A 25,888-nucleotide genomic window follows, 5' to 3' on the forward strand; every position below is an offset into this window, starting at 1 on the left:
AGTGGTTATCGTGTTGTTTGCGGGTGGTATTAGCACAGCTATTTTTTTCTCAGAAGGAATCTGGGGCATGGAGACTCTGTCCTTTGTGACACTGTTGTAAAATGGATGGCTCCTTGCTGTATATTCACTTTTATTCATATTATTAATACCTGCATCCCAGCAGCAAAGTTTGGGCCCTAATTTGTTTTCTGAATTGACAGTGAATCCTGTTTGTACCTCTAAGAGCTTTTGTTTCTCCCACCACAGAGAGTAAATGCAGCCTGCAAATCTGCAGTGAAGGACAAGCCAACATTTAAAAATATCTTTCCTCACTCTTGTAAGTAGGGCTAATTTGAAAGGTAAACTAAAACATTCAAGGGAGTTGAAGGAAATCCCTGTCTCCTGAAAATGTCTGCAAGGAGGTGAAGTAGTAAGTGAAATGCCGCTGTATAATTACACCTACTGGGGATATTCATTATGATTCTTGGGTTACTCCAGAGTCTGGCTATTAGCATTAAGTTAGACAGCTTGGCTGTGTATTGTGCAAATATTTTAACAGACTGAACAGCACCTCCCACAATAACGTCTGTGCTTTCAGTTCCTGTGTTTTGCAAAGTATAAATAATAATAACAGCAAGCATACAGCAAATAAACCTATTTCCTTCTATAGATGTAGCAGATAGAGTTTTTATGATGATATGCTACAGTTTTTTGAGTGTCATTTCATCAGAAATTAGGGGGAAAAACTCCTGCAAAATTCTTCACACTGATAAATCAAACAGCAACCTCAGCAGTTAACAGATTATTCAAATTCAAATGGAGAAAACACACCTGGAGGGGAATTTTCAGAAAGGCTCAGTGTCAACTTAACTCTGTTCCCACTGAAGTCAATGGGAGTTAAGCCCGTACAGAGCGATTTTCAAAATCTTAACCCTCAGATCTGCATACCCATCTAAGTTCGATGAGGTTTCTTCTTTAGGAGATTCCGGGTTATTAGGGAAGAGATTTTCAGTAGCACCTGGGGGATTTAGAAGCACAGCTCAATTAGTCTTTCACTGCAATTTGTGCTTCTAAATACCTGAGACAGGTTTGAAAATCTCACGCTAAAACCCCTTCTCAGCTGCTGGTTAAAGCCTCAGTGCACATGTCTACTCCGATAAAAACAGGATTCCAGTCTGAGGCACATGCAGGATTTTGTGTGGTTAGACAGCGCACCAGGAGAAAAGGCTGTCACATTATCGTTAACTATAAATGAAGGGCACTGTCAGCTGAGAAACGTTTGAACAACATTGCAAACACTGCTGCGGTGGGTTCTGCTAATGCTGACGAGTCACGTCCTGTGGCCTCTGCTGAGCTGAGGGGCATGCAGCTCTCTGAAGGTGCCAGGAGGGTAAGTTAGTATTCATTTGGGTCACGGTGGAAGGATCTAGTGCCCCGCTTTTTGGACTGGCGTGTCATTTAGGAGTGATGGATGCGATTAAATGTCGGTGAATGTGATTTACATGGGCTTAAATAGCTCCTTTTCATGTGTTTTTTTTTTTTTTTTTTAAGCAGAGACCACCCTACAAAACCCTAGTACAGGGAAGATGATCAGATTTAGGTGTCTTGACAGCCATCACTTTTTATGCTGGCAAGAAAAGACAGATCCCTGATTCCCTGAATTTCCTGGAGGAGAAAACACAATTCCTTTTAAGTGTATGGAAGAGAAAGGGGGAGAGAGATCTGTCAGTGCATTAGAAACTGGGAGAGTTTCAGCTGTGGTTCTTAGGAGGAAGGGTTCAGAGCTCAGTGTTGCTTCATGGAAGGCAGCTTGGCTGGCAGTGCCCAGGTAACCCCCTTGCTGCCTGGGCTGTGACAAGCCAGTGGTTCAGAGTTTAGTGTGTGTATTTGCTCATAGGGTACGGTGTATGCTGCACACAGAAGTGGGTATATGCCCCGTTTTAACATCAGATTACCCTTCAGATGGTTCCAAGTACTCCCACTGATGGAAACTAGTAGGATGGCTGCTGAACAACATCACTGCCAGAGCGATGCTTTGTATTGTACCTGTATGTCTCAGGACCTCTCGTGAGGAATGTCTTACTTTACATTTTTAACTCCACTGCAGTATAATTGAACAGGAATCTGGGGTTGAGGTGCAGGGGAATGGGAGTAAGAAATTGATAAATGCTGTCCTTCAAAAAGGATGGCTAAAAGTGGATACTTAACTTGAATTATTTTTCTGTGCAGTACACCACACAAAAGTGAAGAGGAAGCTTGTAATTTATTACAGGGTTGTGCCAGTTGTGGTAAAATTAAGCCTAACAGAGAGCCGGTCTTGGTCTTTGCTTGGCTAAGCAGATGGGTGAAGGAGAGTAAGTCTGTTCCTGTACCATCCCTTCTTCTCAGCAAGCCTTTTACTCGTGTCACAGGGAGGAGAAACAGGAACATTACAGCAGTGTACCTAGAGAAATGCCAGATGCTCTTCTCCTGTGAGCAAAGGGGGATAAAGCAGCAGGAAATGAAAGGAGCCTCAAGCCGATGAATGCAGGGAGGCAGCAAGCTCCATAAAGCAGGGTGAGACAGCTCCCCGCTCTGTGAAAGGAAGGAATCTGGGGGGTGAAGAAGCTGTAATCCACACAACTCATGCCAGCCTGTTCAAGGGACTACAGCGTTATTCAATGCAGAGTGAAGAATTAGGGTGTGACTCAGGACCTTCTTTGTACACTACTGAAACTAATCCAAGCCCGCTGGGGCCAAACCATTTAAAGGGAGAACATTTGGACTCGCACTGGAACTAGCCAAGGTTGCGTTACAGGGACACTAGTGGCTTGGGAACCTGCAGCCTGTCATGGGGTAGGTTGGAAGGCAACTGAATTGGAGGTAAGAGAAGTAAAGGGATGAGCTGATGGAGTGGTCTCATAAAAAATGTTACAGGGAAGGATGGGACTTGACATTACAGAGAAGGATGCAAAGGAGTCAGAAGACGACTAATGTATCCCCATGACCTGGAGGAAACACTCGACAGCTCTGGCTGACTTTTCTGATAAGGAATGGGAAATTGCTTGACTCACAGAGACTCGTGTCTGGTGGTCAGTCTCTGAATGGTACTTACCCAATCTGTTGTACGTTGGTTTCTGTGAACAACTACAGCCCTTGATAAACAAATGTTAGGAATGTCCTTTTGGTTCTGTATGGCTTGTCTGGCCTTCAGGCTCAGTCTAGAGTGATATGTAATGAGAGCTTTCCTCTGACAGGAGTTCTGCTTAGGATTTGGTGGTTTGGAGAGTAACATTTCCTTCCCTCCGTCAGTCTAATGTTGGAGGAAGTGAGTCACTGCTGTCTTTCTCTCATTTGCTTGGAGAGCTGTGCTGATAGGGAGAGCACATTATAGACGAGTCAAGTTTCCTATCCTTCCATTCTGCACCTGAGAGGTGAGCTGTTTAATTAATGGCTTCTGTTCATCCCTGCCAGCCAGCCTAGCCTGCTTCTGCCTTTACCTGGCTGAAGGAGAAGAGGCGATAGGGTGTGCAGAACCTGAGACTATTTAGCTTCATGGGGAAACAGGGAATGTGCAGCAGCGAACCCTCGGGGAGATGTTAATCCTGTTGTATGGATGATGACAGTGCAAAGCTGTCTTAGTGTCAGCGTTAGCAGGATGGGCAGGTGAGGTGTAGACAGGGGTGCAATAAACTGGTGCAAGTCCAGGGCCTCAAAAGGTGCCTCTCATCCCTCACCCCAGCTGAGCTGCTCTCACAGTGCTGTGGCTGAAGGCTGGGTAACAGCACATACACTAAGCTAACGTGAAAATAACAACACAGACTGTATTTTGTGCTGTTCTCTTTCCTGACGTAATCAAGTACTGTAAGTTTTACACACCAGTGCACAGATTACTGGCATTTACTAGGAAGCACGAGGAGTGGGCTGGCAACTGCTTGGAGGCACACAGAATATACAGGCAATTGCTCTGGAGCATGGGGAACACACAGGCAATTCAATTCCCAACTGGTTCCTACGCAGGAGCTACCAATTAAAATTAAAAGAATAAAAGACTGCAAGCTTGGGACTGATGATATGCTCTGGAGAGAGGAGTTGCCAACAGCTTGTGCTACAAAGATGCCTCTCTTTCAGTGGATTTCAAATGGCAAAAGAAACTCAGGTAACAGATCATTCTTTTCTTCTGGCTTCCCTGATTTTCATGTACTCAGTCATGCAGCCAAAATTCCTACAAAGACAGACGGGGCTGCTCCCCATGAATTCCAAGCAGCAAGCCAACCTTCGGAGAGCTGATGCAGTGAATATGCCAGCAGTCAGCTACACCTAGGAAGCAAGATTTTAAAACCAAGCATCAGATACCTGAGCAGAGAGTGCTGAATGATGGGGCTCAGATAATCTACTAATGAGAGTATGGCATTTATTTATATATATAGGAAAGGATTTAGGATTAAAAAAAAAACACAACAACAACAACAACAAGATCTTATCCATCTGTCTTTCACATCAATTGTTAATGAGTCTGAAGCAGAACTCCTCTTTTGATGGAGAAGACTAAAGCCTAGCTAGGTAAGGTTATTAGGCATACATGGAACTTCCATAGCCTGCATTTATGCAGTGCCCATCACAGGGAGGCCCGATGATCATCTAGGAAATGGGCAAGTTTTAACCACAGTTATCACACTGCAACTACCTTGGGGCAGATGAAATCATAAATCACAATCTGTCATTGGATTTCAACTCAAAGCATGTTTCCCTTGCTCCTCGCAGAAGTTGTGTGAATGGTGATGAATTAGTCAGGCGGAGGCTGCTAGACTGGAGCATTTTCACAAAAAGCAGTGAGTTCACCCAGTTTTTTAATGGCTTGTACAACGGAGGATGACACAAAGACTATCAGTGCTGCAAGACTTGGAAGAAGTAGTGGTGGTGCAAGGCAGGAACTGATCTTACCTGAATTCCCCAGCAACCGGCACAAAAGCTCTGCCCACCAGCCACAGAAAAATGTCCCACTGACCCAACAAAAATGTCTAGAGGTAGTGCATGCGTTGTTTTAAGATGCATTTTGTCTGTGTGGTCTATACATGGGAAGCAGAGCAAGAAAGCGAAACCCTTCAGGCCCTTCACCTCCGTGTGGTAGCTTGGGAATCTCCAGGCTCCAGAGCATGGGATCGGAGAGTCACTGCAGTACCTCATGTCAACACAGTTCTGCTGCATGAGGATTTGCCTTGCGAAGAACAAACTGTGTAGCTTTCAGATTTTTCTTTCAGAGAGCTTAGCGCAGGAAGAGATCTGCTAGCAGGTGCAGGATGGACTCATTTATTATTGCTTGGCTTAATAAACTGCATCTTAAATTATGATATTGATTACTATGTTGAATGAAAAGGCTGAGTTGGCGTTATTGTATTTGACACAAGCAGCATTTTAAAATGTTTACACTGATTGCATGGTGCATCAGTATTGTTTTTGGAAAGCAATAGATGTAAAATATGGTGTTACATAAAGTGCTAGGTGCTTCTGAATTCATTTACCTAAATTTTGATGTAAAAATCAAAGAGATTGTGTGGCAAGTGGTGCTCACCCACAGTTCTTGTTCCCATTAACAAACGCAAGCCCATGTTTTCTGTATCGGTTCATCAAATTAATGCCATTAAAGCACAGCAAAAATACATTTGCAGCAACCCTGGTAAGTTCTGTAGGATTCTCCTGACAGGATAAACATGTCTGCTCTGCCCTCCTTTTTTTCCCTCCCCCCCCAAACAAGCAATAAAAACATTTTGCATAAACAAATTCCAAATTACAAGTAATCATAGGAAAGCTGACAAATGTATGCTATGCTAGTCTGTGAAAATACTAATCAAAGCAGCCTGTCAATTGTTAAAGTTAATGATTTAGATATGCAAAACTCTGACTAAATTTTTGTGGATAATTACATAATTATGGCTGGGTTAACACAATCAAAAATAGCAATTGCGTGCTCCATCTTGAAATCACCATGGCAGTTCCCTGCTACGTTTTCAAGGCCTCTTTACCCTCGTTCCCCCTGCACACAAAGTGCAGTGGGGAGAGGAAAAAAACTGGGAGCCACCTGGGAAAGAAAAGCGAGTGTGGAAGATGCCTCCTGCCTGCTCCAGCCTCTCTTCGCCCTCTGCAAAAACAATCGTCTGGAGAACAAAGCACCCGCCGGAGCGGGTGGAGGTGTGGAAAACGCGAGCCAGATAAAGGAGGATTGGAAACAGGAGAGTTATCTGCTGTAGCAAGCTGCAGTAGCAGCACCTCTGCCCATGGATTAAAACCTGTGAGAAAACGAGCTTTTCCTGCAGGAGGCCTTTCTGACTGAAGAACAGGGAGCTTTTGCTCCATTTTAAAGGGCTTGCTGTGATACGGGAAGCTGGGATGGGCCAAGGCTCACTCAGGTCATTCTATTTTTCATTAAACTGTTAAATCATTGAGATCACAAACAGCCATCTCCCAGGTGTTTGGTTTAGAAGGGCTGTGAAGCTGTAGCTATTTCTCCAGACCGCCGTCCCAGGAGCTGTGAAGGGCCCCCTCCAGCCCATTGCACCCCTCCAGCCCCGGCTGGGGCTGGAGGAAGGGAGGCTTCAGTGGAGAGGAGTTCCAGAAAAATGAGAGGGGATAAGCAAGCCCGGTTCTGTCAGGCACTGGTCTTTTTAAAGTCCCTTTGAAAATTGCTCTGAATCTCTTTTCAACACCTGCGAGAAGCCGAGTCCTCAAAAATCTTGAATTTCTCTTGCAACACGTTTTTTTTTTCCTTCTCATGTTGGCTTCATGGTCTCTTTTTATATTAGGGCTGGCTGATCGAGTTTAGAGATCCCAGCTGTTGGGAATCTCAGGGAGGTGACAAAAGTATAAATAAAATGAACATTGGTCTCTTTCCTGAATGTCACATTGGCTGGGATGGGGTAATGATAGCGTAGGGTAGTGATTTAAAAAGTAATATATCTCTCGTGTAATTTTTTATCATAATTTTTCTATACAGTTTCCATTAAATAGATAAATGACCTAAATGAAAAAGAGAAATAAAGTGAAAGCATAAAATCAGTCCCTGTCAAGAGCTACATAAAAAGAGTTGGGGCCCCAGCCTTATGAAGCTGGCTGCCTCAATTCCTAAATCTGCGGTAGAGGTTCAGGTGGATTGACTGGCTCTGCTGGTGACTTGCTGCTAGCATGGACCTCGCGGGTGAGAGAAGTAAATGGTTTTGTAGACGTAGATGTGCCATCCTCTCCCCCGATACGTTATCCAAGTCAGCTTAAGATAATTGATGATAGGGGGCCAATTGTTACTTTTGTTATATTCACAACAGAAACTACTGCAAAGTCATTTGGTGGGTTGCTCAGCCTGTAATAAGGGCGTGAAATTAAAGAGTGGAGCATTTGGATGGCTGAAGGAAACCTGAAATGCTCTTTGGCATCATCGCAAGCACCTGGAGCAATAGCAGGGCTCTGAGGCACTATTCACCGGTCTTACACTGCTTATTTCTGCTGCACTGATGAAGCAAAAATAAACTTCCTGTACTTGGACAGATTTTAAACATTTTTTTTTTCTACAAGACAGAAACCAGATGGAATATTTTCACAGCTGACACCAAAATTCACAGTTTTCGTGACTTCTGTGATATTGTGATTTATACAGGGACTGTACGTATCAGCAGCCCCGAGCAGACAGCCTCTTGCCATTCAGGATTTTAAACGTTACTTGAATTGGTAGGTCGGGAGATTGTATGAGCTGTGTGAAATGCGAAGTATCGCTGGGTTTAAATGATAGCTCTGTGGGCTGTTCTGTTTCTGCATCTTGACTGTACGTGATAATAATAAAATATGTTAAAAGTACTCTGCTCCAAAACGGATAGCAAACCCTTAAATGCCTTGAAATTAATCATCTGTAGAAGCAAACAAAGGATTCTTGTGTCAGGTCGCGAGCACAAAGCAGGCCATTGACTTCAGGCGTTTGTTAGCTCTCTTAAAGGAAGAGGTGAGTGGCAGAAGGTTTTCTCCTTTTGGCTACTGGTCTTGCAGGCAATCTTTTCAGGTGGCCTTGAAACACTTTGTGTGACAGAAAATAGTTGGAGGGGTTTTTATCCTCACTGGGGAGCGGGAAGCCAAGCAGCAGCTGCTGGTAGCCCAGGTAGAAGGACAAGGTGGAGAGAGCGGGACCCCGCGGAGCTGGGCACAGGTGGGGGCTTCTCCTCGCTTTCCGCTCCCTTTGCTCTCTGCTGGAGCCTGGATCAGCCTGTTGTTCGCTGCAGTCGAGCCTCTTCCCACCTTTGTGGGAATTCATGGTTTCCTGGGAAACTTGTGCTGACCAGTGCCTGAAGAAAACTTCAGAAATGCATTGATTTTTTTATTATTATTATTTTTAATGGGGCTTTCACTAAGCCTGAGAGCAGTGTTCCAGTGACCTTGGTGGCTGCCTGTCTATTTTCAGGTGCAGTTCCAGATTTTATGTTTTCCCTTCATGGTCTTAGATGATGTGGGTTCTGGCTATGGGATACCCTTGCAAATCTGGAGCTGCACTTTTGCTGATGTTCATTGTGCTAACAGTACTCAAGAGCTCAGCCTGCTGAGGGGAGGTAGTGTTGGAGCTATTCCTTGTGTTTGTGTATGTATGTATTTACAGGATCCTCTTCTCTGAAATCCACACCCCTTGATAATCCCAACAGAGCTGGTTTGCACAGGGCTCCAGAGCTCCAAAAAATGCCCTGTCTTTAATCAGGTGTTTGCTTAGGAAGGGATGTGTTGTTGCTAGGGGATGTAATTTCTTTTCAGCTCTGAGAAAGATGGAAGTATATATGGTTTTAGGTGCTTATAATATGTGCACCTTATCTTTATAGAAGGATTTATTGCGTAAATCAGTGACAAAATAAATGGCAACAGCTCCTACGTAGCTAGGGCAAGGAAAGGCTTGGAGTCTAATGTGTTTTTTCCTGCTCAGCTACTTCTTCAGGCTACTGGCATACCAAAGTATCCTTCAGTCTTCTGTAACATATGCACCAGCCTCAACTCCAATGCAGTGGTCAAACAAAAATACGATAACCCATCTTTCTCCTTCACGGTGAAATGGTTATTTATGATGTTAGGACCTGAGATTTATTTTTCCCCCAAAAGGTGTGGTAGAAATGTGGTAGAGATAGAGGAGGAAGATGGTTAATAATCTATAGCAAACTCTACTGAATTGTGTCCTAAATAACTGTTGGTTCCAATGATATCTGCTGAAAGTCAGCATACAACAAAACATTTGGTGATAACATATGGAAGGAGGTGTGGGAGACAGAGGAAGCCTTTCACTTTTCTGTACGTGTTTATAATCTAGTGTCCTCAACCTTACAGTGTCTACATATTGAAACTGTCTGTATGCAGCCTGGTTTCCAAAAAATAAAAGCCAAAAAACGTGCTCATGTGAGTAGAAAATGTTATTTCCTCCTTTAGACTTCCCTCCCCACCCCCAAGCCAGCTTCGGTGAGTACAGACACTGCTTTATAAGGTTCATGCTAATGACCGATTGTTTGGAAGGCTGTAGCGCAGATCTGCAGTGCTCTCCTTCAGTACACTGCCGCTGACATCCAGGAAACCACACTTTAAATATAACGCTGATCTATATCTAGGGGAGTTTAAACAAACGCAGTCACTCTTGCAAGATACTTCCTTTGGTTAAGCTGGAAATTCTAGGCATGTAGGAGCTGATCTGGCAAATTACTAAATGCGTGCCTAAATCCCACGTGTACTTGCTTTGAAGTCAATGGGATTACTTGTATGTTTATACGCTCTGGTGGTTCAAGGTCTTGAAACTTAGGAGGACTTTTGGCATTTAGACAGACAGGGCTAGAAGGAGCATCAAGAAATTATCTCCTGCAGGATTAGTTCTGGCATTCCCGACAGTCTTTTTTTTTTTTTTTTTTTTTTTTTTTAGGCTGTTCTTAAGAACATCTGGTGATAGAGACTCCATAGCTCTCGCAGGTCCTATTCATGTGTTAACTGTTGTGGCTGTTTTTTCCTGTGTCTGACTTGCATTTGTCTTGGTGCAAGTTAAACCCATTATTGCCTGGGCTTTCTAATAAGCAAGAATGGATGCTGACATGGATGTGATACCCCTTTACACAATTAAAGTCTTAACATTGCCCTCCCAAGAACTCTTTTCTCTAAAGACCTCAACCTTTCTAAATCTTTTCTCCTGGGCACATTTTGTGGGCCTCGGGTCACTTCCACTGGTTTTCTTCTAGCGCTCTCCAATGAGTCCATCTTTACCTTGCACTCTTCACCTCTCGTCCCCTCATAGAATTTCGACCAGGTCTTGACACCACTGTAATTTGTCAACATCTTTGCAAACTGTGAGCCTCCTTAGTTGCGTTGTCCTTAGCACCCCACTTGTATAGACCGTAAGCACAGTAATTGTGCTGTTTTGTGGCTAGATGACTTGTGAAAATACCAAAGAGAACCATATCCACAGCCAGTTTTGCCACCTTCCCCCAGGAGGCTTGCTTTCACTGTGGGCAAATGATAACTTTCTCTGCGTGTCCAACCGCTTTGTGTCTGTCTCACAACCATTTCATCGTGACTGTGTTTTGTTGGTGTGCATATGAGAGTGACATGTGAGACAGCACCAAAAGCTTTAGTAAATCAAGAAACGTGACATCTCTTGCTTTGCTTCTGTTCACAAGGCCTGTTGCCCTATGGCAGAAGGAAATTAAATTGATTTGACAGGATTTATTCTCTACAAATCCATACTAGCAGCTATTCATTTCAATGTTATCTTCTAGGCACTAACAAATAGTTTGATTACTTGTTCTGGTGTTTTTCTGAGGATTGAAGACAAATTGACTGGCTGGCAACTCCTTAGCTCTGCTTTACCCCCTCTGCAGAGCAAGGTATTATGTTTGCTCTTTTCCAGCCTTTTGGCACCTCATCTTCTCTTCTTGCATGCTCAGAGGTGACTGTCGAGATTCAGAGATTGCGTAAGTGGCTATTTAAGAATCCTGGGTTGAAATTCATTGTGCCCAGTCAATTTGAAGACCTCTAATTTATTTAAGGGCACTTTAATCTGTTCTTTTTAGGCCACTATCTTCCTGCTGCTACATATTCTGTTCCTTGTCTGTGTTGGCGTCTGTGTCCTTTGGCAGTTCTCAGAGGCACTACCAACTCTCCTTAATTTATTATTTTTGCCCTCCACAAGATCAACGAGTTTAGGTCACCTGCCTGGGTTTAATCCTGCTGTCATCAATGGTTTTGTTGCTTCGGGATTGAGGCTTACCTGGAGACTAGGAAAAGAATCTCAACTTCTCATTCCTATCTGGACAACAGTCTTGCTGAAGTATGAGAGCCTGGAATAAAACTAAGAACTGCAATAATGGCACCTGTGGTGGGCTGTGATTTGGGGTGTCTGCTGACCAGGGCAGGATTTGAGTAGGTATATTGATTTTTGTTCTTATTTTATTTTATTTTTTTTTCAACTAGAACGGATGACTCAACAGGCACTGTGGGAGGTTAATGAATACTTGTGTCACGGCGCCTGCTCCTCTTTGATAGATCTGAGAGTTAATTTTAACAAATAGTATGTTTAGAGAATAAACTGATCACATTGTCATTTATCTCCTCAAGTTGTTGTTTGTGGTGGCACTTCCTCTTTGGCAGTTCTTCACTGCTGCTCAGGTACCAGGTTGATAACTTCATCTCTTATCTGTTTTCCTAAAAAAAAAAAAAAAAAAAAGGAAAGTGAAGTAGAGAGCCTCATTGCAAACTTCTGTACGTTTTCATTCATGACAATTTCTGTAATGTCAATTTTTCCATAGTCAGATGAAGAATGTTCAATTGAGACTACTCTTGAACGAGTAATAATTCACTGTATATAAATCAAAACTTTCTGTGCTAATTATAATATGCTTATGAGGGTTTTTAGTTTCTCTCCTGTAGAAAAGTATTTTCATTCCTATTATATTTTTGCATAATCTTGTTTTCTGAAAGAGAGAACTGCAAAAGTGCAATAGCCAAGGTTGTCATTTTGAGGTGTGCAATGAGAGGCTGGCCTGAAAGAAACTGCAATATTCTGTATAATTTCATGGGGTCTTCTAAAGAAATATGCCAATGTTATGGGGGCTCTAATGGAAAAATTCTGATTTTATGTGGATTCAGGTGAAAAAGGTAAATTTCATGGGATTTCTGAAAATGGGTGGATTTCCTTGGTTCCATGAAATCTATGACAGCCATGGAAACATGCACAGTCCTTTCCATGGAGCAAAATTTTATTGCGGTCTGCAGAACTTTATTTTCTATGTACATCTGTTCCTCTGACACATGTTGTGCATGCTGGACCTCTTCCTCATCTTGTAGTATCTTCCCGTGAATATTTTACACTTCTTGATGGATACATAGTGCTCTGATGCTCGGATGCCAGAAATCCATGACTGCCTACAAAGGAGGTTCAGTGTGAGAGTGTGTGGAGCAAAGGGTAGAAAAATAAGAAATACTAAATACAGTCCCAGGGATTTCATATTTTATGGTGATGCCAGCTTAGTTTATGCAATATAGGAGGGAAGATAATCGTGAATGAGGAATAGTAATGATTTCTCATATGCAACACGAGACCTAAGCAGTGCAGCAGCAAAAGCAATCCCCTTGCAATTTGTAAAATCCCGGCTTGTGCAAAGGGTCCAGCACAAGACCCCCTGAGGAGCATATAAAGCTTCAGGAGAGAATGATGGTATTGCAGCATCTCAATTTATCCTGGAAGCAATGCCCTCTTTGGCTAGGACACAAGTGTGACTGTAGCATGCTTGCCTTGTTGCCTGTCTCGATAGAGGCAGCAGAGCTGAAATAGATCTTGCTTTTCAAGGAGAGAAATTAAGACACAGAGGAGAAAAGGAATGCATCCTCAGACAAGGCTTGAAAATCAATGGTGAGATGAGGTGAAAACTTGCAGGAAGGCTGTGTTGGAAGGGCATGGGAAATGACAAAGTGATATTAGATAAGTGGAGGAATCAGAAAGGAAAGAATTGTGAAGCAGATTAAGCCAAATCTATGCAGGGTTTTAAATGAAGAAGTCTGAACAGTATCTCGAGATGAACAGGGAGCCATCTGATTAGCTCTGATTTAATGATATTCTTGAACATCTTTGTGTGCCTGAGCAGCCAGAACTGAGAACGTTCCTGACAGTGGAGATGAAGCCTCTCGGAGGGAATCGCCTTCCCGCAGCTGAGGGCAGGAAACGTCACGAAGTCGAGTGGAGGCAGTGGGGCTTGTGGGTCATTTCCCCATGCAGGTAAAGGAGTGGAAATAAGTGTCAGGGTCCCAGATCACGTCCTGTAACACTGCTGCTTCGATGAGAAATACCAAGCACAGAGCTGAAACAAAGGCTGGGTATTGGTGCAGTCAAGGCTGTCTATTTTTAGCAAAGCCACAAGGATTTTCTGCAGGGCAAGAGGGACAAATGAAAAGCGATGTCTGGCATGTGAGGGAGTTGTTCATGTTAGCTGCAATGGGCACAGGTATTTGTGCTACACGTGATGCCATTCTTTATTGCCTGCTACCCACTCTCTCTACTGAGCCTAATAGGTTCTTAGGATCTGTATTCCCTTTTGCTCAGTTTCTGCAAAGCCTAAATACAATTTGGCCATGTATAATGTTTTCCAGAGAAAACATCATCACCTTTTGCTATATTATTTTGAAGGAGTTTGGGTCCTGCTGGGACCAACAACTGCTGTTCCCCTTTCCCCATCGAACAACCTACAATTCAGCTCTCCTTTGCATAATCCTATTTCAACCACGAACAATATGAATCCTCCAGTTTACGCAAGTGAGGAAATCTGGGTGGTTCTGTTTCATCATTGCCTTAGAGAAGCAGGGCAGGGAAACTGCCAAGCTGTCTTTGTACAGCTTTGCTCTGCTGAAATCTAGTGAAGAAACTGCAGTTGTCCTGATAACATATTCAGCTCTTTTCCACCTTTTGCCAGCTCGTGCTGCCGGCAAGTAGTGGCTGTGTATTTTCCTCTTGCAGTGGATAACAGCGGCCCACCTCCTCCCCGAAGGGTACGGGTCAGACGAGGTCCTGTTGTCTCTCTCTCTGGCTGCAGCTTCCGGATGTATCTGCCTCTATCTTGGTGACCCTCAGATGTCTGCATCGATTCCTGTACCACCTCTAGGACTTCTAGGGAAAAATGACTAGTTAAAATGTTCCCACACCAGCATGGAGTGACTAGCTGGAGGCCTACCTTTTTAGCTGTAGTGAGGTTTTCAGCATAGAACAGGGGTGCTCAGCTTGAGGGCTGCACAGCCTGGAAGCAGGTGTCTGTAACGGCATTGACCAGAGCAGCCTGTAGGTCAGCAGGAGGTGTGTGCCTTCCTGAGGAGCTGCGGGAGGTTGTTCTGCATCTGATTTTGCCCTAGCGACCTCCTCCCTTGCCTTGGAGCTGGGCCATGCTCCTTGGGGCCACTCAGCACCAGAGCTGCCCGTGTCCTGCCCCACTTCTCCCATGTGGTGGGACAGGGCAGGGCTGGAGGCCATGCCTCATAGGGCGTCATGAGCTTCACATGGCCCCATTGGCTGGGAATTGAAGCAAGGCATGATCTTCTGTGGGGTCAGGAGAGGATGTGTTGTGTCTAGTCAAGAGTATAGATCAGTTTCATTCAAATATAAAGGCTTTGAAACTTTCCAATTACTCTTTTTCCTTATGTACAAAGTATGCTCATCTAACACATCTTGTCAAGTCAGGAACGAAGAAAATGTCCACTTTGTAATACATTTTCTCAATGTAATACATTTTCTCTTTTTCCCCCAGAAGCAATTTGTCCTAATATCTAGCTACCGACCAAATATACGTGGCTAATACCTGCAAACGTATTCGTGCTGATGGGTCCTGCTTGCTAAAAGCGCCCTGTTCACACCACATTCTGCAACCACTGCCATATGCCTGTGGATTAGCATATTTGATTAAGCATACATACAGAACCAGAGATCACAGTGCAAGGGCATGTACTGTATGAGCCTTTAATCTCAAATGTGCCCCATGGGTGAGGTAGATGGATTAGTATCGTCACGCGTAATCATATAATCTTACCTCTCAACCCCGTTGACAGAGCTTCAGGGTCGGAATCCCCAAAGATGCGCGGAGAGTTGCGGGGCCCTGGGAGGCCTGATTTTGCATAAGCAAAGATGCAATCACCTGTGGCGTCTCCACCGAGGGAGAATTAGGCCTTGACCCAGCCGCTTCCTTTTGGGGGTCCCCTTTTGAATGGGTTAAAGGCAGAGGGCTGTGGAGTTCCCGATGCCCTGCTGTTTGCGTATATCCAACATCGTAATTTCTTCCACCAGAGTAAGCTGGCTAAATTAATCTGATTTTAAAGAAGTGAAGCACTAAGGCTCTGCCTGACATTTTCAGGATTCCGGGACGCTGTGTTCCCAGATCAATATGCTGATTTAGTAACATAACTTATGCTCGGGAAGGCCATGTGACACTCCCAGACCCATCCATCTTAGTCTAGCATTTCTATTAGAGCTGTGCAAATCCTTTCCAGGACAGTGAGCGCGATTTTAGAAGCTTCCTATAAGACTGGGATAGCGTGGAATTACAAACATCCCCCCTACTAATACCAGATTTTAATATACCCCTTTCCTCACGTCTGCATCTTAAGGAGGCCCTTACACAAGAACAGCTCTGCAATGCTAGCAGTCAGCTGCACAGGCACACGTAGGTACCTGCACGGATATAACAATAACAGCCTACTGCCCATAAAATGTGCACCTGGATATCCAGATAAAAGAGGTCCTCTTTAAAGCAGACGCTTCTTCAGATAAAGAAATGCACTTGAAAAGGTAGAGGGACACCTAAAGTATCAAGTTATCATGTAGTTAAAATCCAAGAGACATCTAAATATTTTTTTTTGTAGATTTAAATAGAATCAGAATAGTGCACAAATGTGTCTGAGTTTACATATATTAAAACCATCTGATATCACTTGATCATGTAGCTCATTTAAAAGGTACCAAAAGTGTTTCAGTACAGGCCATTTGTGTTTCTGATCACCACAGAAATAGCACTTTGGAGTCAACAGCTGTTGTGTCACTCCACAAAAAGTGACTTTAGAACACAGATGATATGAGCAAACTTTTTATTCTGTTATTTATTGGTAAAATAATAAAGCCAAATGCTACTCTCATTTTCAGCAGTAAACAGTTCACACTGTAGCTTTCTTACATAACACAATGCCTAGAGTTTATACCGCCTTACACTTAGAAGATACTGGCAGCTGTATTTCCTAACCATGTCAGGAAAATTTATTTCAAGGAGCATAGAAATTGGAGTTGAACTAATCAACATGCCAGCCTAACTTGATCTTCTGAATAGAGCAGAAATTAATAGTTGATCACAGTAACAAAGTTCAAGACTTCTAGACCAGTCCTGCTTGTTTCTCTATTAACCCAGCTTTGACTCAGGATATCTCAGTACCATGCTGTTTACCTATAGGGACATTTGCCTGACTGTAACTTTAAGAACAGGCTTAAAATTATGCTGAAGGAAGTCTACCTCTTGCCAAAGGCTATGTTTTTTTTCTTTTAAGTGCCTTTCCTACACTAAGTAGGCAAAGTACTCTTGAAGATGTAGCATCGTTTATGCACCACGCAATGGCAGCTGCCAGAGCCTTGCATGTTAGAACCCATTGCTCGGGCCAGAGAACCAGAGTTTGCAAGATCGCTAAACTTTGTGGTTTTATATACCGGTCCGCCAGGCAGCACTTTCATCATGTATTTTCAAGGTTAGAGTGTTCGTTTTGGCCTCGTACTTGCTAAGTGGCATAGAGATGTTATGCACGGTACATGGAAATGCTGTAATCTATTGCTTTCTAAAAGCCACCCAAAGTACTGCACCGTAATCAAATAGCACTTCTTGATGACATTGCATGCCCCAGATGTGTCCTGAAGCACACTGACATGAATAAGTCATCTAAAGATGCACAGCCAATCAGGAAATCCTGCTAAATGCAGGACTCGTGTATGAGCCGCTTTCTGTTTTTTAAATGATGGCTTTGTTTCAATGAAATGCTTGCTAACAATGAAGCTATGTGCGCAGCTTTGGTTTGTCCCTGTTACTCACAGCTGGGTCATCAATGTGGCCGTATTTGGGGCTGCAACACAGGACCAGCCTGAGGTTAGCTTGCCTCCCCGAGGGACAGAATAGGCCTGTTACTCCCACTCCTTACTTTAGGTGCTGACCAAAATACTCGCTGGTTTTATACTGAAAACAACAACAACAACAACAACACAGAAGACTTAAGCAGGTGATGAAAACTGCCCTCAAAGTGGCTGTTTCAGACAGGCTTTTTTGTTCTCCCCAGAACCTGTGCACCCTCCAGAGCCTTAACTGCTTTCTGCCTCAGCTGTTTCTTGCAAGCTACTTTAGCTCCTGTGAAGTACATTAGTTCTCATCATGCGTATATCAATAAAAAAGCCTCCCTTCCCTTTTGTTGTCCCTTGAGTGTCACTCAAAGGGAATTCTTCCTCCTGACTCCAACGTTTTGGGAAGGGGCTCAGGTAACCACTTCCCTCCCATTCCTCCCAGAACCCCGGCTGAGAGAGCTCCCAGGGCACAATGTTCACTCACCACTTACCCTTGCTGACGTCCTTCTGACTCCTCGAGTGGCTGGATGTCTGTCCGTGCTGCCTTCTTGGCGCACACCAAACATAAATTGCTGAGAGTTCACTTACTGCCTCAGACTCTGTATGGCCCAATCCATGCATCCTTCCTGCCAGCTCTGTCCTGTCTTCCTGCCTTCTCCCACCAGCTACAGGAGCTGCTCTTTTGTGCTTCAAGGTACCTTGTCCATTGCTGCTCAGGTACAGAAAACAGTAGACCTCAATTTCTTCCTATTTTGTTTCATTTGCAAGAGATAGGAAATTCTTGGAGCATCTTTTGCTGTATATCTGAGACTAACGAGGAGGTGTTTGTGTGGGTAGGCACCTGTGCGAGAGGCAGACAGCATGGCCTGTGGAATACAAAGCGCACAGTCATTACCTCAGTACCCATCACTACTGATAACGAGTAAATGAAGTTTATGGTTCATGGCTATGCTTCACCCGATTCTCATTGCAATACTGCTCTGGGCCTAGAAATTTATCCTATATCCCAGGGAACAATGGACCAAGTTCAACAGTGGGAATACATCCAGCAACATAAATACAGTAGCTGCACCTGAATTTAATGTTTAGCAACATCTGATGTATTTTATAATGCTTTTCAGCACAGTTTCCCTAATTTGATTTGTTTTGTAAGACAAATTTGCCAATACTAGAATTTGTGGAGTCCTGTGTTCTGTAGCCTAAATGGAAGCTAGCATATTTATGCCTTCTGAAGACAGTGGAAGTCTGTCTGTTGACTTTCATGGGACTCTGGATTAGATCTTTAATGAACATCTCCTGATATCATTACGGGAGCAAATATTGGAACAGCATCATGAAAACTTCAGATTTAGTCGATATGGAGGATTTATTATTATTATTAATTTTTTTTAAGAACATAGTTTGAAAGTAGTTTGAAAATTGCTTCTTGAGTGACTTTATCTGCTGCTCTGTTCACGCTCATCCCGACCTGAGCCACCCAGAAGAATATTTTGTTGCGGAGAAGCTGAGACCAAGATAAGCCAAAACAAAAAGCCATGCAATACAAAATCAGCCACTGGCTTTGAGGTGAACAACAAACAAGTTGCAAATTCAAAAATCAAATCCGAGTGCATGCAGAGAGATGTGGACTTTTTGTCAGATTCTGCAGTTCTGCCCAGAAGTGTGGGGCACTGAGTTGCAGAGAACACCATAGTTGTGAAATGTAAGCACTTGATACACAAAACAGAAGCCACAGAATTAATGAATCCTGTTAATTTCACACTGCCCCCGCTTTGGACTAATTAGTGCAAATTAAAAGCTGCACTTGTCAGGCAGAGCAGTTTGTGCACCATGTATTGCATTAAGACTTATTTTGGATCCATTTGCACAATGTGAAAATGGTGTGAAAATATTTTTATTTCAATTAGTGGTAGTTTTATAGTCATTAAAAGATTTCTTTAATAGGCTTAGACTCCCATGGCCTGCACAGCTGCATGAGGTCTGGTTTGCATTTAAAGGTGGGAGAAAATATATTGGGAAGGGAGACATTTAGCTGCCGGGATTTACTTAATTAACCCCTACCCCATTCTGAAATGCCAAACCAGGCTGATCAATTATTTGTCCCCTCATCAGAGGCCAATTGCTTAATTGCAAATTATCCCTAATAATTACACAGTCAAATAACCGCTGGATTTATTTTTAATGAATGTGGGAGCCCTTAACAAGGATTTAAATGGACCCACCAGGATTACTCAAAATTGACAACCGTCAAAGGGCCGGAATCTGCTACTCTCGCTTGCGTGGAGGAGACCCTCACGCTGTGTACTTTCTGTTGCTTTTCAGTGAGACCCGGGGTAGCAAAGACACCACGTCCACGCTCGGTTATGTTTTTCCATCTCCATTGTTTCACTGGGACAAACCGAAACGGAGAGATTACCGAGAATGAGAAAGGCAACGGGGACGCGGGACGCGATGAAGGCAGGGCAGAACAGAGGATGAAGAGCGGACACGCTGCCTTTGCTGAAATGAGATGGAGCTCTGCCAGACGGCAAAGAAAGGGGTTGTCAAAACAGCAGCGTGCTCCCCCCCCGGCGGCACTCCCAGCGCGGGGAGAGGAGGGTCTGCCCGCCGCGGGCGGGAGGCGTTCCTGGCGGTGGGGAGGCAGCGCGCAGAGCTGGCCCATGGCGGGGATGTAATTAGTGCTGACACAAAACACGAGGCAAGGCTTTTGGCGCTCTTTTTGTAGTTTTGACAGAGAGCAGAAACATAAGAAAGGTGTCTCCTTTTTTATTTATTTCCCCCCTCCTCTCTCTCTCTCTCTCTCCATAAATAGCTTTCCCTCTTCAAATTCCCTTAAATCACTCAGTATGTGGGACGTGCTCCCTGGTGATGGCCACTCCTCAGCACACTTGTCAGCCTGGAAACAAGACATGTACCTTGCTGAAATACTAAACCAAACGAGAACAGGAATTTAAATATAGTGCTGTGTCTGCTCATTGGCAGGAGAGTAAGATTCAGTAGTTGAATAAGCAACAGAAAACTCAGAGTGTGAAGAAGGAAATAAACTAAATGTGAAGGAGTATGCAGAGGAGAGTTGAGCTACGCCCATTTCACAACACAGTCCAGGTAAATTAAGGTGTTTGAACTGTTTTTGAAAGGGAAACTCGGCATCTGTCTGTTCTTTATCTTTCTTGTATTGATCTCCACAGGTCCAGTGTGGAAATCAGGGTCCCACAGGAAAAACATTGTAACCCTGTCTCTCCCACCACCATCGCCCAGCATCTAAGCAAAAGCACTCTCTTGGCTCTGATTTGCTTTTTCACTCTTGTGTTGCCTGCTCTTTGTAGGTCATGTGTAAGCAATTTTTTCTGCGGCTTCTTCTAGGAGGTTAAGTAATTAACTTGGAGGAGAATGGAAAGCTCTGATCTCAGATCACTTTGAAAGGCCTTTTCCTGAGGTTTCTGCAGCGTACCTCTTCCTCCTCTGAAATTTCTTACTCCAGATTCTTACACAGGGGATTGATATTCTTAACATCAGTCCCAACTCATCTTTCTTGATTGCAATGCATCCTATAATATATTATACTCCTAAAGAGATTTTAACACTGATGATTGAGGCATGAGGACATATTGGACTGTTTTTGTTTGTTTTGTTTTGTTTTGTTAGTTTTAAATTCCTGAGCCCTGTCTGCATGTCCTCTGCCATGATGGGTGTCAAATATTCCTACCGCAATCACAGCCTAAAAATTTCAGATTGCACTTAATGCCTCGGTGACTAGAGGACACAATACTGAAGTTGTGGAAACATGGCTGGGTCTCCTAGCTGCCAATGACCCCATGAATGATGGGAATTTGGTTTGTCATCTAAAATCTGGATTTAAGTTCTTCAAAATGGAGATGATCCCCAAAAGATGAATTCAGCAGTGTTCATCATTTCCATGTATGCCTTTGAATATCTTGTTTACTTTCTGTGCCGTTGTCACTCTGATGGGTTTGCTCCTTACAGAGCTGCGAGCACAGTCTCTAGTTTGTACATTAACATTTGTACAGAATTAGCACGTTAAAGTTGATGGGGTTTTCTACCCACCTCCCTTATTTGGGGAAAGGACACCAAGACCCTGCATTGCCAAAGCAATTGCTGCGTTTATTCCCTAGACCAGATGCCAGTAATGGGGGTGGGGGTAGGGAGGAAGAATCATCTGCCTAGCCTTTTAAACTGAGCAGATCGTTTCTTTTCATATTTTTCTAATTGATTTAATTTACCAGTTGATGTTTTTATTACCAGTTTCTCATTCTCTCATTCTCAGAGTTTTTCCCCTTAAATATATGTCCCAGTCTGCACTGCTGTTCACTCGCCTTTAGTTGTGATATAGTTCTTTTTCTTACATTAAGAATACCTTTTCCAGTAATTGTACCTCTGAAATAATGCTGATAGTGGTTAAGGATGCAAGAATCTCATTTGATATTAGTAAGAAAATGCCAGCACTGTTTCCTTTTTTTATTTTTTCTCCTTCTACTCTCTTTATCTGCCATGAGAGCATCTTCCAGCTTCTTCAACTCTCTCATCATTTGTTCAACATGATGACTTTTCTGGGAGTAATACCAGGTACAGGCACCGTACTTTTTAAGATACCTTTTTTTTTTTTTTTTTTTTTTTTTTTCCATCCTATGCCTAATGGGGATTTTGTGGCATCAGAAATACCAGAGTGTAGCAACCTTTTCCTCAACCTAGACAGAAGCATGTTTCTCAATGAACCTCTTTTTTTCCAGTGTTCTTTGTCTTGTCACAATAAACAATCAACAGTCCCAAAGAATGCTGTAATTAAAATATCCTCAAGGAACAGTGGTTGTTATGGATACTGTTAAGTGCACTGAAAAGTGCCATGGGTTACTGAGAAAGAAGAAATACTAATGTATAGTCTTTTGACCTTACTTTGACCTGTGGAGGGGGGGATGTGGAATACAGATATGCATTTTTATCCAGATAATGCATCATGGCCGGAATACAGAGCGGTTCTTCGGTGCACTCTCTTTAGAAAGTATTCTCAAACAGCGTGAAACCCACTGCGGCGAATGGAAATTCGGGCTTTGAATCTCACCGCCTTCCTAATGGGTTCCTCCGCGGGTGCTCTGCTCCGGAGGGCTCCCTCCCCAGCACAGCTCCGGGCACCCCACGAGGGCCTGGCAGGTGGAGGTCTGCCAGCACCAGCTGGGTGACTTACCCGGCAGCGTGCAGCCATTTGGCAGGAGAGACGGAGCTAGATGCAGCGGCATAAGCCTGCGGGTCCTCTGCTCTGGAGAGCCCGGCCTCTGCGCGAGAGGGAGGCTGTGGGTGGCACGGGCCTCCCGCACCTCCTCGGGGTGGGCACCCGGAGGCCTCCGCGGCTGCAGGGCCATGCGAGGGGATCGCCTTTGTTTGCGGGAAGCCTTGCTGCTTTCACTCGCTTTATCGCCTCCAGATCCGAGACTCGCAGTGCCTTCCGCCCTGTGCCTCTCCGTTCCCCGTAATGGCATTCTGGAGGGGAATTTGTCAAACACCCTTTGAAAGTCCAAATAATCTGTGTCATTTGGGTTTTCTCTCCGTGCTCTCGCTGACAGCCACGGAGGATTCTAACAGATTAGAGAGGATGTTTTTCTGTCCTTTTTTTTTTTTTTTTCTTTTTAAAGAAGCAGGACAGGTTTATTCTTACCATATGCCCTTTATCTAAGAATAGCTTCAATCACTATTGCCTGTACTAAAGTAAGGCTTCTTGCTCTACAAGCACTCTTAGCCACACACACATATATATATACATACATGAAGCTACTTTATAGCATTGTAGCATCTTTATTTTTAAAGACGTCTTTAAAAACTTTAGCAGAAAACCACACTTTTGCTATCTGCTCAGCCATTTAATTTTCCAGATTTTTTTTTTGTTGTTAATATCCATTAATACCCAAGATATAAAGCATGGCTTTGCCTCCACACCCTGTTGCAATGTGTCAGCACTGCTGGCATTGTCCCCCATAAAGGCAGAGGTCTGCCCAGTAATTCTGTAAAATGCATAGTAACAAATTGCAGGGAAGAGAAGAAATGACCCCGGGATATCTCAGGAAGCCCTGGAAGACCTACAAACAGAAGCGAGAAAAGTCTCGAATGAGCTAAAGGAAAGGTAAAGCTTGAAAAACAATTAAAATAGTGAAAGTACAGAATGGACTTTCAAGCGCGGTGAAAGCCTCTCTCATTTGAATACCTCATTAAGCGGCTGCATGAGAATTGAGCACCTGAATACCTAAAAATCTAGACCCAAATAACTGAGATTTTAAGCTGTCTGAAAAAGAAATTGATCTTTTGTTTCAGGATATGAAAATATGGGATGAGTGGTTACTTTTCACTCCATGTATTTAAGATTTGTCTCATTACCTTAAGCCTGAGAAATAACAGTGAAGATTTAAATTCTGTACAGCTGTGTACTGGCCTGTTCTCAGAAACACAGAAGGGGAAGGAATGCTGGAGGTCCTACCTTCTGAATTAAACATTATGTAAATGGAGGTTGCATCCTGTGAAGTGTTTGGCTCTGAGCAGGAGCAGAGCCCTGCAGGACTGTCCACCTACTTGGTTAGGTGGGCATGTGTGCATCCTTGTCTAGATCAAGGCATGTCCTAGCTCAGCCTGGAAAAGCTCCTGGGCTGGGGCACCAGCATGCAAGCTGTACACAAATGCTCACACCCAACTGAGATTCTTCAAACTTCTGTTCCTTTAAAAAGGCAGAAGAAGCTCGTTTCATTTAGTTCCAGGCATGATAAAATGGGAGTTTTAGAAGAAAACTGCTTTTGAGTTATAATACTGAACTAAATTAGGAGCTGCAGAGGAAAAACAGTATTCCAACGGTACAATTAGGAATTAATACTAAAAAATTTCAGCATATATACAAAATTATAAGTATGTAGGAATAGGAATTTAAAAACTCCTGTGCCCTCTCAGCCATGCCTCTGGTGTTGCTACCATGACACTAGAGTAATTCATTGTTGCAGAACATTCCCTCCTAGAACTCTCTAAATATTTTAAGGAATTTCAATTACATATTGCAGAGGAACATCTTAAAAGTATTCAGGTTTGCTAGCTTTGGGGACCTTGGAGGAATATATACGCAGAAGAGCAAACAAAACCAGTTAGAAATGTACACTGTTTAATTAAAATAGCAGGCTTTGGCACGTTCTTGTTCATGTTAACCATGACTTCTCGAGGATAAAAGCCCAGCGTAAAATCTGTTAAATGTACAGATAAGATTTTTTTTTGGTCTCAGCTTTGTTCCAAAGGCTTGTGTTGTCACCAGGAAAAACAAAACATAGACTTTGTTATAATTTTTGTTCTTGTCATATAAATTATAGACTGATTTGGACTGTTTATGTGATCAATAATTTAAAGGCTTATCCTATTGAATTCATTGTGTGAGAGATAAGGAATAGATTTTGTATCTTCGTCTCCATAATCAATTGCTATGATAGATGCTCAATTACTGTGGATGAGGGCAGGAAAGAGAGCTGCTCGATGTGGAGCCTGCCACCCCAGTGCCAGCCAGGGCTCGCTGGCTCTCGAGTTTGGTACGGAAACACAAGTTATTTTTGCTGCATGGGCGTAAGTGACTATGAGGTGTGGTTTCTAGGCTGTTGCAACAACAGAGTTGGTACTTTCAGCACAGAACAACTCTCCTTCTTGTGCTCCAGGCAAATCTTCAGCAATTTCAAGGAGCGTGATGACAAAGGAGAGGGCGGCTTGGATGCTCCAGTAAATTGTTAGGGGCCTTTTGCAGCTCAGATGCTGGTTGCGGTCCTGTACAGCACGTCTCTGCAGTGCCACGCAAAGTACTTCACAGCACAGCAAAGGAGTGCAGCGTAAGCACACTCTGAAACTTCAGTCTGGGGGACAGTAAATAGAGCTTCAGTCCTCTAACTGGCTTTGACTGAGAGCCAAACTTTCCCTGTTTTCTGTACAAATTTGGCAGCTAGGTCACTGTGATGTACTCTGCTTCTCTTTGGTGATGCATTCTGCTCTTGGGCACCTTACTAAGCTAGGTAAGATAAGTGATACGTCTCAAGCTTTAGAAATAAATGATTGCTTCCTTTCAAAGTCAAAACTGAGCCCACTGCTGCTCAAACTAAAAGGAGTTGTGTGAGGGGTGAGCATAACACAATGATGATAGGTCATGGAGGCCTTTTGGGGGAATAATGCAGGTGTCTCAAGGTATCAGGAAAACTTACTCATTCAGGTTGGTTTCTGTCTCATCAGGAACTAACCCTGCGAGGGAAGGAGGATCCTGGGCCTGATTTTGGGCCTTGTGGACTGGGCTTGGCCGTGCAGCTCCACCTGTGCTGGCACTGGTCTAATTCCTCCTGCTGGGTGCACCAAGCGATATGCACTGCGGGAGGTGCCGGGTGCCCGTGCCTGTCTCTTACACTGGCATGATCAGTATCAGGAAAAAAAAATCGGAGTTTTTCTCTGAGTAACAGCAGCATTTTCCTAAAATCAACCAGAAAAAAAAAGGGGGGGGGGGGGGGGCCCGGGGAAGAAGAAAAAAAAAACCTATATGAGAACAGTGTGGCCAATTATTTTTATGTTCTCTTGTACCTGCGGTCTCAGCAATGGACCTGATGCTGTCGGACCCTGACTCCGAGCATCTCTTGGCAGGCATTCAGCTCACCACCCCGGACCTGGCTGCGGGATGCTAATTAATCCTAAAGAGGGCTAAGTGGGTTCAGGTTACAGTATTGTTAGTACTGAGGTAACTGGGTGACACACCAGAAGAATTTGAAATTGCCAGCTGAGTTATGAGCGCAGGGGGCTCTGGCTTATTCTTCC

General features: G+C 43.7%; 2 long non-coding RNA genes across 2 annotated transcripts in view; one reads left to right on the forward strand and one right to left on the reverse strand.

Moving 5' to 3' along the window:
* LOC118166562 overlaps positions 1–11,215 on the forward strand; it is a 28,248-nt gene extending 17,033 nt beyond the window's left edge. The window contains exons 3-4 of the long non-coding RNA XR_004750578.1: positions 10,769–10,919; positions 11,019–11,215. This is a non-coding gene — a long non-coding RNA (uncharacterized LOC118166562). The remainder of the gene's footprint in view (positions 1–10,768; positions 10,920–11,018) is intronic.
* LOC118166568 lies at positions 10,443–22,407 on the reverse strand. The gene is made up of 2 exons (XR_004750585.1): positions 22,272–22,407; positions 10,443–11,649 (listed from the first exon to the last, which is right to left on the reverse strand). It is a non-coding gene; the product is annotated as an uncharacterized LOC118166568 (long non-coding RNA).
* Between the last annotated feature and the right edge of the window lie 3,481 nt (positions 22,408–25,888).

This window comes from Oxyura jamaicensis, chromosome 4, assembly GCF_011077185.1.
Source record: "Oxyura jamaicensis isolate SHBP4307 breed ruddy duck chromosome 4, BPBGC_Ojam_1.0, whole genome shotgun sequence".
Lineage (NCBI taxonomy): Eukaryota > Metazoa > Chordata > Aves > Anseriformes > Anatidae > Oxyura > Oxyura jamaicensis.